We start from the raw sequence: 12,299 nt of genomic DNA, 5'->3' as shown, positions 1-12,299 counted from the left end.
TGTCTTAAGGTGGTAGAGTGCTAGCCTTGAGCAAAAAAAAACTCAGGGACAGCACCCAGGCCCTGAGTTCAAGCCCCACAACCAGAAAAAGAAAAGAAAAATAGAAAAAAAATTGATCATTAGTGACACCTTTTCCCAAATGAAAATTTTAGAACAACGATACTAACTCATAGTGATTCTCAAAGATGTCTATAGAATCTGCTCCGGCCATAAGCCAAGCTTGTACCCCCTCTCCATGTCTTCAAGTACGGGAATTCACAGCACAGTCTCAAGTCCCTTAGAAACGACCATTTTAAAGCCAGGTGACAGTGGCCCACCACTGTCATCCTAGCTACTCAGATGGTTTGGGATGGGTGGATCACAGTTCAAAGCCAGCCTAGGCAGGAAAGTCTGTGAGACTCCTGTGTCCAATTAACTTCAGAAAAAGCTGCAAGGGGAGCTGTGGCTCAAGTGTTTGAGTGCTAACCTTAAGCAACAAGAAGCTCAGGGGGACAGTGCCTAGGCCCAGAGTGCAAGCCACAGAACTGGCAAAAACAAAAACAAAAAGACATAGTGACATGGTAACCAACCTTAAGTAAGCCCACCCTTGAGTTGCTCTTTCTAGAAGTCTGCTCCAACCGCTGTCTTCACAAAAAGGAACATTGGGCCTTGTTCTTGGGAGAGTGGAGAGGATCACACTGGCTTAGACATACCCTAAATCAAGAACTGAAGCCGCTCAGCTTTGAGCACTTGGGGCAATTTGGTAAGGCCTTCCTTCTGTGTCTTGAGCTTCAGCCAGTTCACCTGGCTCCCTGACAGTTGGAGGTGCAAAATCCACCTCCCTGAGGGGGTGGTGTGGGGGGTAGAGAGGGGGAGGGTGGGAGGTAACAAACAAGTTGAAATACTTCTGAGTCAATGTGGCCCCTAACAGAAAGCACACGTGCTACATCAATAACTCCTGTGGATGCAGCTGGTTTGCCTTGCTCAGTATTCTCAGAAACAAGAGGGGGCTTCTTTGCGAATCACTGCATATATAGAATAGGTGACTTGCCAGATCCTTTTTATTTGAGGGGGGTGGGGGTGAGGGAGAGAAATAGAAAGCTAGAGAAGGGCCAGGCGCTGGTGGCTCACGCCTGTAATCCTAATTACTCAAGAGGCCGAGATCTGAGGATCATGGTTCAAAAATTAGCCCAGGGAAGAAAAGTCTATGAGATTCTTATCATCAATGAACCACCAAAATATGGAAGTGGTGCTGTGGCTCAAAGTGGTAGAGCACTAGCCTTAAGCAAAAGAACTCAGGGATAATACCCAAGTCTGGGGGTGGAGGTGGGGATGGGGGTGGAGGGAAAAGACTAGAAAAGGAATAATTCTTTGCCTGCTTCACAGCAAATTTAAGGCAAAGGCTGGGTGAGAACCCAGATCTCCAAGCTCAGTTAAATATATTATTGCCCTGACTATGGTTTCTAGACACTTGGCAATGTAAAAGCCCAATAATGGCAAACATGGGTTGTGATCTCTAGAAGCTTTCTATGCAGCTTTGAAACGGAGCATACATTAATTCCAGTCAAGCCTGGAAGAATACTTGGAGTGTGATTTCTACCAACGGGTGGGGACTAAAATTAGTCCTGCTTTCCAGTGTCTTGGGCTAATCCCCCAAGCACATATATGCTTGTGAAGCTCTGCTCTTCTCCTTCAACCTCCCATCCTTCATCAACAAATATTTCTGGAGGCTGAGCACTAGTGGCTCACTCCTGTAATCCTAGCAATTCAAGAGGCTGAGATCTGAGGATCACTGGTCAAAGTCAGCATGGGCAGGAAAGTCTGTGAGACTTTATCTCCAATTAACTACCCCCTAAAAAAGGTGGAAGTGGAGCTGTGGTTCAAGTGGTAGAACACTAGCTTCAAGCAACAAAGCTCAGGGACAGTGTTCAGGCCATAAGATCAAGCCCCAGGACCAGCACCAAAACCAAAACCAAATACTTCTGGAGTTTCTCCTCTAGGCTAGGTATTGTTTGGGGCCCTGGAGCTACAATAAGCGTGTGCCCTCCATAGAGTTTACAACCCCTCATGCCACCCACCCCTCCCCACTGTATTTCTCACTTGCTGACTTTGCCTCTTAACCAGGAGGCTATTGTACTGAATGTTAATGTATGATTTTCCATATGCACAGTTAGCCAGTACAAAAGCTAAGATCCCTGTTCTGGGATTAATCCTTGGCCCCTTCTGTTTATATTCTCTCCCCTAAAAGCTTTTTTTTCTAGGTGCTGAGGATTGAATTTAGGGCCTTGCCGATCCTAAACAGATGCTCTACTACTTGGGCCATAACTGCTAGTTCTTTTGGTTTTCAGGTAGGGTCTCCTGCTTTTGCCCAGTGACACCTCAGAGCAAGATCCTCCCTACATCTGCTTCCTGAAAAGCTAGAATTACAATCATGTATCACCATGCCCAGCCTATAGCTCACCTTTTATAATAACTCCTCTTTCTGGATGTCCATTTTAATCAGATTTTTCTGGAGGGCATTATTAAAGAAGAAAAGCTTACCCAGTACAATCACCTCCTACTTTAAAACAGGGGAAAGAGATCTTGTCACCAATCTCAAGCATTCTTTAATGCTGTGGTCCAGACATTCATGACCAGTCCCTGGTCCCACAGCCTGCATGGCTCCCAGCAAGAACAAAACTCTGCTGTGCATCAGAAGATGAGCAGTTCTGCTGAGAGGCAAAATCCTCAGCACATCCTCAAACCATTGAGCAATGCCAGTCCATCAGATAGCAGGAAAAGAGTTGTCTTTTCCTCTACTTTGCTGACGTGAGTCTCAGCCCCAGCTGAAAGGAACTGGGTTGAAGAAGTTATTACTGACTGTAGGGAACAGGTGATTTAAAAAAAAATTCTTTATTTCGGGCCCCATGCATGCTTAGAACTTTGCTGTAAGGTCGAAGCACTAGCTCACACACAAGTTGGCTAAACTTGCAAGAGATGGAAAATATTGGTGGTGGCAACTAAATATAAATATGACTATGGGTGGATTCTGGAAGTTGCAAAACAGGGAGCCTGATACAGAGCCCCAACAAAATTCTGGGCCCTATTTTTAAGCAGGTGGCTTTTGCCACCTGTTTAGAAAAGAATGTAAAGCCCACACACTGTAGGACTTGAAATAGTTAAAGAGGAAATGTCTGAGCAGCTCACATCAAGAAGGCAATTTGATGATGCAAAACAGGGGCGGGGGAGGGGGGGAGGGAAGCGGTGCTGGGAAGGTGGATCACATGCATGAGGCCCTGGATTTGATTCCTCAGCACCACATAAAAATAAAAAGCTGGAAGTGGCACTGTGGCTCAAGTGGTAGAGCGCTAGCCTTGAGCTGAAGAGCTGAGGGACAGTGCCCAGGCCCAGAGTTCAAGCCCCATGACCAGCAAAACAAAACAAAACAAAACAAAAAAAGGGAGGTGAAGGGATCTGGGTACTCTTATTTACTTTTGTTTTATTTGTGTTTGGTTCCGGGGCTTGAACTCAGGGCCTTGAGCTCAGCTTTTTCCACTCATGGCTGGCACTCCATCATTTGAGTCAGGCCTGCACTTCTAGCTTTTTTTGCTGGTTAATTGGAAGTAAAGTCACTCAGATTTTGTCTGCCCAGGTTGGCTCTAAACTATGATCCTCAGATCTCAGCCTCCTGAGTAGCTTATAGGCATGATCCTTTGTTTACTCAAATAAACTCACCAGAATTTTCTGATGCCTCCATTTACTTATCTTTTTCCATACTGGGAATTGAATGAGTGCCTTTACAACTTCATATCCCTTTTCAGTCCATTTTGCTTTGAGTTCATTTTTCAGATAAGGTCTGTCCAGCCTTGTCCTTGGACTGTAATCCTCCTATCTCTACCTCTGGACTAGCTGGAATTACAAGCTTGTACTACCATGCACAGCTCCGTTTATTATTTTTTAATACCTCGTATTCTTTCCTCACAATGCAGCAGAATTTTCTCCAGATATTCTAGTTCAATAATACACTTCTTTGCTTGCAAGTTGTTAAGTTCTGTTGATTGAAGGTAGTCAGTCATAAGAATGATGGCATTTGCTATCCTTTAAGGAGGGTGGCATGGTGGAACACCATTGCACCAAGAGGATCAATTAATGGCAGCATCAAGATCCATGTGAAGAGGAATAGCTTTTCTAATTCCACACATAAATACAAGCTAAGTCCTCACTTGGGCCATCAACCTGAAACATTCGAAGGTCAGGAGCTGAGAGAATCAAGCTGTTTACTGTCCTGTTGTGAAGGAGAGACTTTGTTGGGTGAAAATCTTTGGCTCTTCTCTGCTTAATCTCTATGCCAATGCAAAAGAGTGGGTGCACTCTTCTATCGACACTCTTTTCTCACTTCAAGTGAGCTCTATGAGAAAACAGTGCCAAGGTATCTATATCACACAAAGATCCTGGGAAGCCCAGTGCTGGTGGCTCATGTCAGTAATCGTAGCTACTCAGGAAGCTGAGATCTGAGAATCGTGGTTTGAAGGCAGCCTGGGCAGGAAAATCTGTGAGACTCATATCTCTACGAAACTGGGGGCTCAAGTAGTAGAGCACTAGCCTTCAAATCATGGTTCTATGGGGCGGGGGGGGGGCTTTGTGGGAAACACTTTTGTGTTGAGTTCATCTTTCTGTTCTTTTTCTTTTCTTACAACCTTTATAAAATCCAAGTGAGAAAATCAAGAGCTGTTTCCACCCCCACTCCCGCACCCCTGCAAAAAAATAAAAAGAAACAAGAGCACAAGTCCCTAGCCAGAGCAAAAATGGAATTTAAGGCAATTACCCAACTAACTCAGCAACAAAATTCAAAAGACTCATTCAGCTTCATGAGCCTTTAAGACCCCCAAATGATCATAAAGTAAATGGCCGCCAATCCCAGATCCCCTGTGGCTATACAGCTATGCTGCCCAACTCTAGGCTCAGACCCATACAGTGCAGACAGACAGAAGGGTAGATTTTAAGGGGGGAACTAGGAAGCCACACTGGGTTTATCCCAGTTTTTGCATGAAACCAAGTGCTGGGGGAAAGTGCCTGGTGTTTAGAACTAAATTGAGAACACTGCCTAGGCACCTGCAAATTGTTCAGGGTTTGCACATGCGAACAATTCCATGGTTGCAGCATTTGAGTAAACATTGGAGATCAATAACTCTTACGGTCAATTCAGTGATCCCAACAGATAGCCAAATGTGGCCCAACACACTGGAAATACCTCTTGGTAAACTTATTCTTTTCATTTTATTCAAAAAATAATAAATCCCTTTAAAAGTAATATTAACAGGAATGTTTACACTTTACCCACCCTTCTAGCTACCGCTACTCAACTGGGCAGAATTAATAGAATCCATTGACTAGTTTTCTTTTTTCTTTTCTTTTTTCTCTTTCTTTCTTTCTTTCTTTCTTTCTTTCTTTCTTTCTTTCTTTCTTTCTTTCTTTCTTTCTTTCTTTCCTTCCTTCCTTCCTTCTTTCTTTTTTTGAACTCAAGCTCTGTTCCTGAGCTCTTTCTTGCTCAAGGCTAGTGCTCTACCACTTTGAGCCACAGCCCCATTTCTGGTTTTCTGGTAGTTCGTTGGAAATAACAGTCTCATGGACTTTTCTGCCCTGGCTGGCTTTGAACTGTGTGAGAAAAAGTATTCTTTTCTGTGAAACTAAAGTGTATTTCATATTGTGTAGTGATAGTTCCTGGAATTGTTTGCTTTATTTACTTCAATTTTAACTATTATCTGTACTGCTTGTTGCCAGATAGCTATGTTAAGGAGATAAATCTTGTGTGGAAGAAGTTAAAATAATAAATTGTAATTGCAAAGAAAGAAAGAAAGAAAGAAAGAAAGAAAGAAAGAAAGAAAGAAAGAAAGAAAGAAAGAAAGAAAGAAAGAAAGCTTTTGACAGGAATTAAGGAACAGCCGCTTTCTAACCTTGGTAATTAACTAACTCGTTGACAATGAGAAGAGACAGTTTAAGTTGGGAGAAGCCTAAGAAGGTGGGCACCAGTGGCTCTCATCTGTAATCCTAGCTATTCAGGATGTTGAGATCTGAGGATCATTGTTCAAATCTAGCCAGGGCAGGGAAGTCCATGAGACTCTTATCTCCAATGAACCACCAGAAAACCAGAAGTGGAGCTGTGGCTCCAAGTGGTAGAGCGCTAGCCTTGAGCAAAAGAAGCTCAGGGACAGCACCCAGGCCCTGGGTTCAAGCCCCAGAACTAGCAAAAACCAACCAAACAAAGCGTAGTAAACTGCCCTCCACAGTGTTCCTGCCTAGCTCTGGGTAGAGTAATGGCATTGCACCCTTTTGTGCAAAAGTAAATTGCTTTGACAAACTCTCCTATAGCTCTTATGTGTCTCTTTATTTCTGACACCGGAGAGGGAGACATTTTAACAACCACAATCCTCTGCTCTCTAAATAGCTAGTATTACAGGTATAAGCCACCAGTGCCCAGCCATTGAGTGATATTCAAATGAATGAAATGTATATAGCAAGCAAAGTATTGTAGAAATTATGTTCATATACCCAAGCATTGCCTAAACATAATAGAGTGGTGTGTGTGTGTGTGTGTGTGTGTGTGTGTGTGTGTGTGTGTGTGTGTGTGTGTGTGTGTGTGTGTGTGTGTGACACAAATGCAGCTCCCAGATTGGGCTGTGGTGGCAAGTGCCACTCATTTTGTGGTCTACCACTCACTTTGTCTTTTCAAGTTACATGATCCCTGCCTGACATCTGTAAAGTCAGTGCATCAGTTAATTTAAGCCATAAAACTTCATCAAGCCTTGCCTTGATCAGTGCTTTCAGAGCAGAATGGTGAATGTTGGATGTGTCAAAAATAACCATGACAAAGGATCAAAAATTTAGTCACTTAGGTTTGTGATTCATCAGGTATACAAATGGAATGAAGTTGGCTTGTAAGTAGCAACCTTTGAACAGCTCACTTTCTAGCTTTAGTGTTGACTGTATTTGAGAAATCAACTACAGGCTAACCACCAGAATAGGGTTTGCAGAGAAAAAAGAAAACAGTAGATTGAAAAAAAAATTTTAAAGTAGACCTCCCTGGAAAAAAACAAATAAACCTACATTCTTATCTGATTGGCTTCTCTCTCCACAGAAGAATTTATAGAAGGGACGAATAAATGTTCTAAGGAATAAATAAATCAAATCTACTTATAAAGTACCCCCCTTGTGATATAGTAATGAGCTAGAAAACCCTCCTCTCTTGCCATTTGATTGATAGTTGTATTGCCTTCTTTGATCATTTTTGTGTATATTTTACATCTCAGCATGGAAATCCCAGCTATCCCTCTCTCATAAGTCCACACAGTGCCTGGCACAGAGATGGGGCTGAGAGTAAATTCTGCAGCTGCTTAGTAACTTGCTTTCCAGTGAGGTTTAGGGCCTCAGGTGCTGACAGAATAGAAATTGAACTTCTTGTGGCTCCATTCTTTTTCCTGCTCTTCACCCCTGAGTGAGGCCTGTAATTCCACCCCAACCACATGTCCATCTCTGGTGAACCTCGGGGAACCCCCTCTAGAATAGAGGCTCAAATAGGTCTTGTCCCTTAGGAACAATCCAGACTCCAAAAGGCTGAGACTTTGGACTTCAGATGATGCATGGAACACTTTTGCACCTGTTTTGATAGAAGTGTCTCCATTCTCAAATCCAGGCCTCACATTGGGCTAAATGCTCGACCAGACTCCAGTTCCCCACTAACCCAGCCCTTTTCAGAGTAAGATCTATCTGGACAATCAACGTAAGCCATGGTGGCCTGGCTGGAAGCCACTTCTGTTGCCCTCAGTTTTGAGTGCTCACAAAGCTTATCTGCCCTCCAAATAGCCTCTCAACAAGTCTGGCCATGTTTGCAAGCTGGCTCTTGCCTGTTATTAATGCACCAAACCAGAGGAGCCATGTGTTTCTTCATGGGGAGAGGCGAAAGGCTAGACTAAATGGAAACCATCTCAGTGCCACCTTCACTTGAGGATGCAAAGCAGTCCCATGGCTGGGGTGTGTGTGTGTGTGTGTGTGTGTGTGTGTGTGTGTGTGTGTGTGTGTGTGTGTGTGTGTGTGTGTGTGTGTGTGTGTGTGTGTGTGTGTGTGTGTGTGTGTGTGTGTGTGTGTGTGTGTGTGTGTGTGTGTGTGTGTTTTAGAGCTAATAAATTCTTTGAGCCACTTCGAAGCAATCTCTATACCTTCTTCCCGTAGGCCTCACCCTCACTCCACTCAAGTGACAATCACTTCAACTTAGAGCTTTGCTTCCTGTCAAAACAAACGCTTCTGAGAGAAAGGCAGAGTTTGAAAGTCTCTAAAGAATGCCATTAGGGCTAGGGAGGAGGTTGAAGACAAACCTGGCTTTCCTGGCATGTTTTGCCAGAGTTCATCCTGGATATGACCCAACTGATGAAATTCTGGATATTATAATAATATAGTCTATAACCTTGAAAGTGGAGGAGGTGGTCCTCAGACCAGCAGCCTCAGCACCCCTTGAACACTTGTGAGATATGAAATCTCAGTTGCCATCTTCCAACATACTCATGGAGAAAGATTCTGAGACAATTGACATTTATATTCAATATAGAGATTTCTTGGTATAGGGGACTCAAAATGACCAGGCTTTCAGTCCTAGATATAGGAGCTTGGAGATTGAATCAGGACCTAGGCATTGTCCCATAGCTGTGTAGCACAAAGCTAGTGCTCTATCACCTGAGCCACAGCTGTATATCTGACTTTTTGGTGGTTTATTGGAGATGAGTCTTAGGGACTTTCCTGCTGGGGCTAGCTTTGAACTGCGATTCTCAGATCCCAGCCTCTTGAGTAGATAGGTTTATGATGTGAGCCACCACCCAGCATTAATTGGTACTAAACATAGTGGCTGATATACAGTAAGCATGGACTAAGAGGAGTAGCATGTAATACGTTATTGCTTGTGCATCCGGTACTCAGCTGCTGGTATGCAAATATATTCTCTTACATATTTATAATGACTTAAAGGTCCTTCCTTCCATTTTTCTTTCAGGGTGGTGGTGGTACCGGAGCTTGACCTCAGGGACTTGCACTTGCTCAGCTTGCTTACACAGGGCTGTCTAGCTAGCTCTGTCTGGCTTTTTGCTGGTTCATTACAGCCTTTTCTGCTGGGTTTGGCTTTGGATCTCAGCTTCCTGGGTAGCTAAGATTACAAGTATGAGCCATGAGTCTCCAGCTGAGTCACTTCATTTTTTTTTAATAAGCAATCTCATAAGTATGTCGTGGATGCTTCCTTCTTATATTTTGAAGACATCGCAAACCATACCTATATATCACTATCAACCTTATCTACAAATGAATTTGTTTTAAATCTGCAATGTACAAGCAGTTCTGAAGTTTCAGATCCTAGGAGATAAGATAATTTATCTCCACTCCCAGGCTCAAGATTATCCAGGCCAAGACTGTGGACTTCTAAGCAAACTTTAATTGGTTTCACAAGTTCATTTTAGTTCCTACTCCGTGCCAAGCCCCAAGATGGAGACTAAGGCCTCAGAGAGGCAGACGTAGCCTTCCATTTTTATTCCTCCTCAGGACCAAAGTGAGGATGGAAGTTCGTCTGCAAGTCAGACCTAAGTCCTTAATGGAAAAGATCCCTAAGGCCCAAATATCAATTCAAAACCACTTGCTTACTTCTTGTTCACGGTGTGCTAATTAGAAAGAGGGCTTGGCTTTTTGCAATCTCGTTTCAGAAGCTGGAGTTTGGTGATGGTGCAAGTTTTGGTGTGACTAGTCTGAAGTGAGTGCGGGAGAAGGTATGTCCTGATCATGTAACAAGATGACAGAGCTCAACCTTTAAGGAAGGTGGATAAGAGTTAATGATGTGGCTTACCAGTAAGCCAGTTGGACTACTTCCTATCACAGCCTCCCATCAACCACCGTATGCCCATTCCATCAAGAGATCAATGGCTTTTGACAACAGAACAGAACAGACACCTCCACGAAGAGCTGGCTCCTTCCAGGTATGCAAGTTCCTTGGGCGACCATTGATTGGCTTCAGCCTTGTTGTCATACTTATGTGACTTAAAGCTCTGCTTCAAGACCTGCCTTTAGGAACCCCTTTCCTCCTTCCTTCCTTCCTTTCTGTTGGTCATGAAGCTGGAACTCAGGGCTTCGGCTCTGTCCTTGAGCTCTTTTCACTCAAGGCTAGGGCTCTACCGCTTTGAGCCACAGCACCACTTCCAATTTTCTGGTGGTTCATTGGAGACAAGTCATAGATCTCAGCCTCTTGAGTAGTTAGGATTACAAGCGTGAGCCACCAGCACCTGGATAACAACCCACTCTGACACATGGGAGAAAGTGTCTTTCCTTTTTTTCATAGTCACTTCTCATTTCTCAGCAAAATTGCCTGTGTTGAGCCTCATGGAGCCTCAGGAAGAACATAGCTTCTCTGGCTAGCTGATGGCAGAATCTATTAGCCAAAGCCATAGACTTAAGTCTCTACTAACTTTGGGCTACTTCAGGAAATTATGACATTGGGCACTGGTGGCTCACACTTTTAATACTAGCTACTCATGAGACTGAGATCTGAGATTGTGGTTGGAAGCCAGCTTGGGCAGGAAAAGTCTTTGAGACTTTCATCTCAGATTAAGCACCAAAAATGTCAGCTCAAGTGGTAGAGTGTTAGCCTTGGGAGAAAAAGCTCAAGGATAGCACCCAGACCCTAAGTTCAAGCCCCAGGACACACACACACACACACACACACACACACACACACACACACACACACACACACACACACACACACACACACACACACACACACACACACACACACACACACACACACACACACACACGTGTTAAAGCATCCCAGTTGATAATGTGCCCAGTAGGCTCAAGACCCTGGATTCTATCCCTAGCACTGAAAAAAGTAAACACAAATAAAGCAGTCAAATAAAAAGTGAGTTTGAAGTCAGAAAAATGTGTCTGAAGATCTTAATGAAGACTAACCATTTCTTTACCCATTTTTTTTTAATGTGTGTTGGCAACATATATGAATCCACAAAGATTTTCATTAGACACTTCTGAAAACTTCCATTCCTAGTGGAAATACTAATGGCAACATCAAAGGCTCTGCTACCTAATGACTGAGCAAACAGAACCTGTGTGTATATTTTGTAGTCTGCACAAAGTCTTTTGTTGTTGTTGGTGGCAGTTGTAGGTCTTGAACTCACAGCCTGGGTGTTGTCTCTAAGATCTTCAGCTCAAGGCGAGAGCTCTACCACTTGAGCCACCGGGCCACTTCCGGTTTTCTGGTGGTTAATTGGAGATAAGAGTCTCACAGACTTTCCTACCTGGACTGGCTTTGAAACACAATCCTCAGATCTCAGCCTCCTCTGAGGAGCTTGGACTACAAGCATGAGCCACCAGTGCCTGGCTCGACAGTCTTTTCTAATATTTAGAGCTACCTACAGATACAGTACCAATTATAGTGAGCTTTGTGTCTTGGAGGTGTGCAAATATTGGTTGGGCAGTCTTTTGGCTGGACTATTGAAATGACATACGTGATGTGTTCCTTCCAAGTATTTTTCTGGAAGGGTCCCAAATGACTGCCCTGGTAGGCCTCAGGTCCTGAATCCAAAAGCCAGGCCCTAAAATCCCTTTGATTAGACTAAAGATCTACAAAGTAGGGATTTGTGGCCAGCAGCACCTGGGTGCCGGGTAGAAATGGTAAAATCTCTGCCTCCCATTCAGTCCTGCTGGACCAGAAACTCAGGAGTGAGACCTACCAGGCAGAGACCTCATCTTCCATCTTCCCTCTTGCCTTCCCAAGCAGAAAGCAGGTAAAGACATATTGTAAACTTATTATTGCTTCAAGTTTTATGTGGATTTGGAGGCTCATACAAGAGCTAAGCAAAGACTAGGTTCCCTGAGTATGTCTTTTTGTTTCTGTTTCTATATGACAAGGAACTGCCAATTCTTTGCTTGGGCATAAATTACACAAGATGGGCCACTTAGATATCCAGAGTCCTGATTTACACGCAGCCTTGTGAGCCAAGTGTTGAAGGGAAGTAATTAAAGCCCGTCTTTCTCCAAGGGGCACCTCAGATGCTTAAGTGGAACATCAGCATAATATGGGACACACATACCCCATGATTCAGATTCTCCGGGGATTTTGTTTACCATTGTTTGGGTTACTACCAGCTGGCAGGTTTGACCTGTTGTTTGAATTACTGCCCATGGAATAAGGTGGAGTCATTAAGGTAAATGTCATTAAGACATTCAAGGAGCAGTGGGTCTTGAGTTCTAGGAATGGACCCCTTCCTCTAGCCCCTGAATGTGACAGGTCTGTTATT

This window comes from Dipodomys merriami, unplaced genomic scaffold, assembly GCF_024711535.1.
Source record: "Dipodomys merriami isolate MVZ:Mamm:240054 unplaced genomic scaffold, mDipMer1.0.p SCAF_3, whole genome shotgun sequence".
In the NCBI taxonomy this organism is placed as follows: domain Eukaryota; kingdom Metazoa; phylum Chordata; class Mammalia; order Rodentia; family Heteromyidae; genus Dipodomys; species Dipodomys merriami.
The sequence above is the reverse complement of the archived record's forward strand: the minus strand, read 5'-3'. Positions refer to the sequence as shown.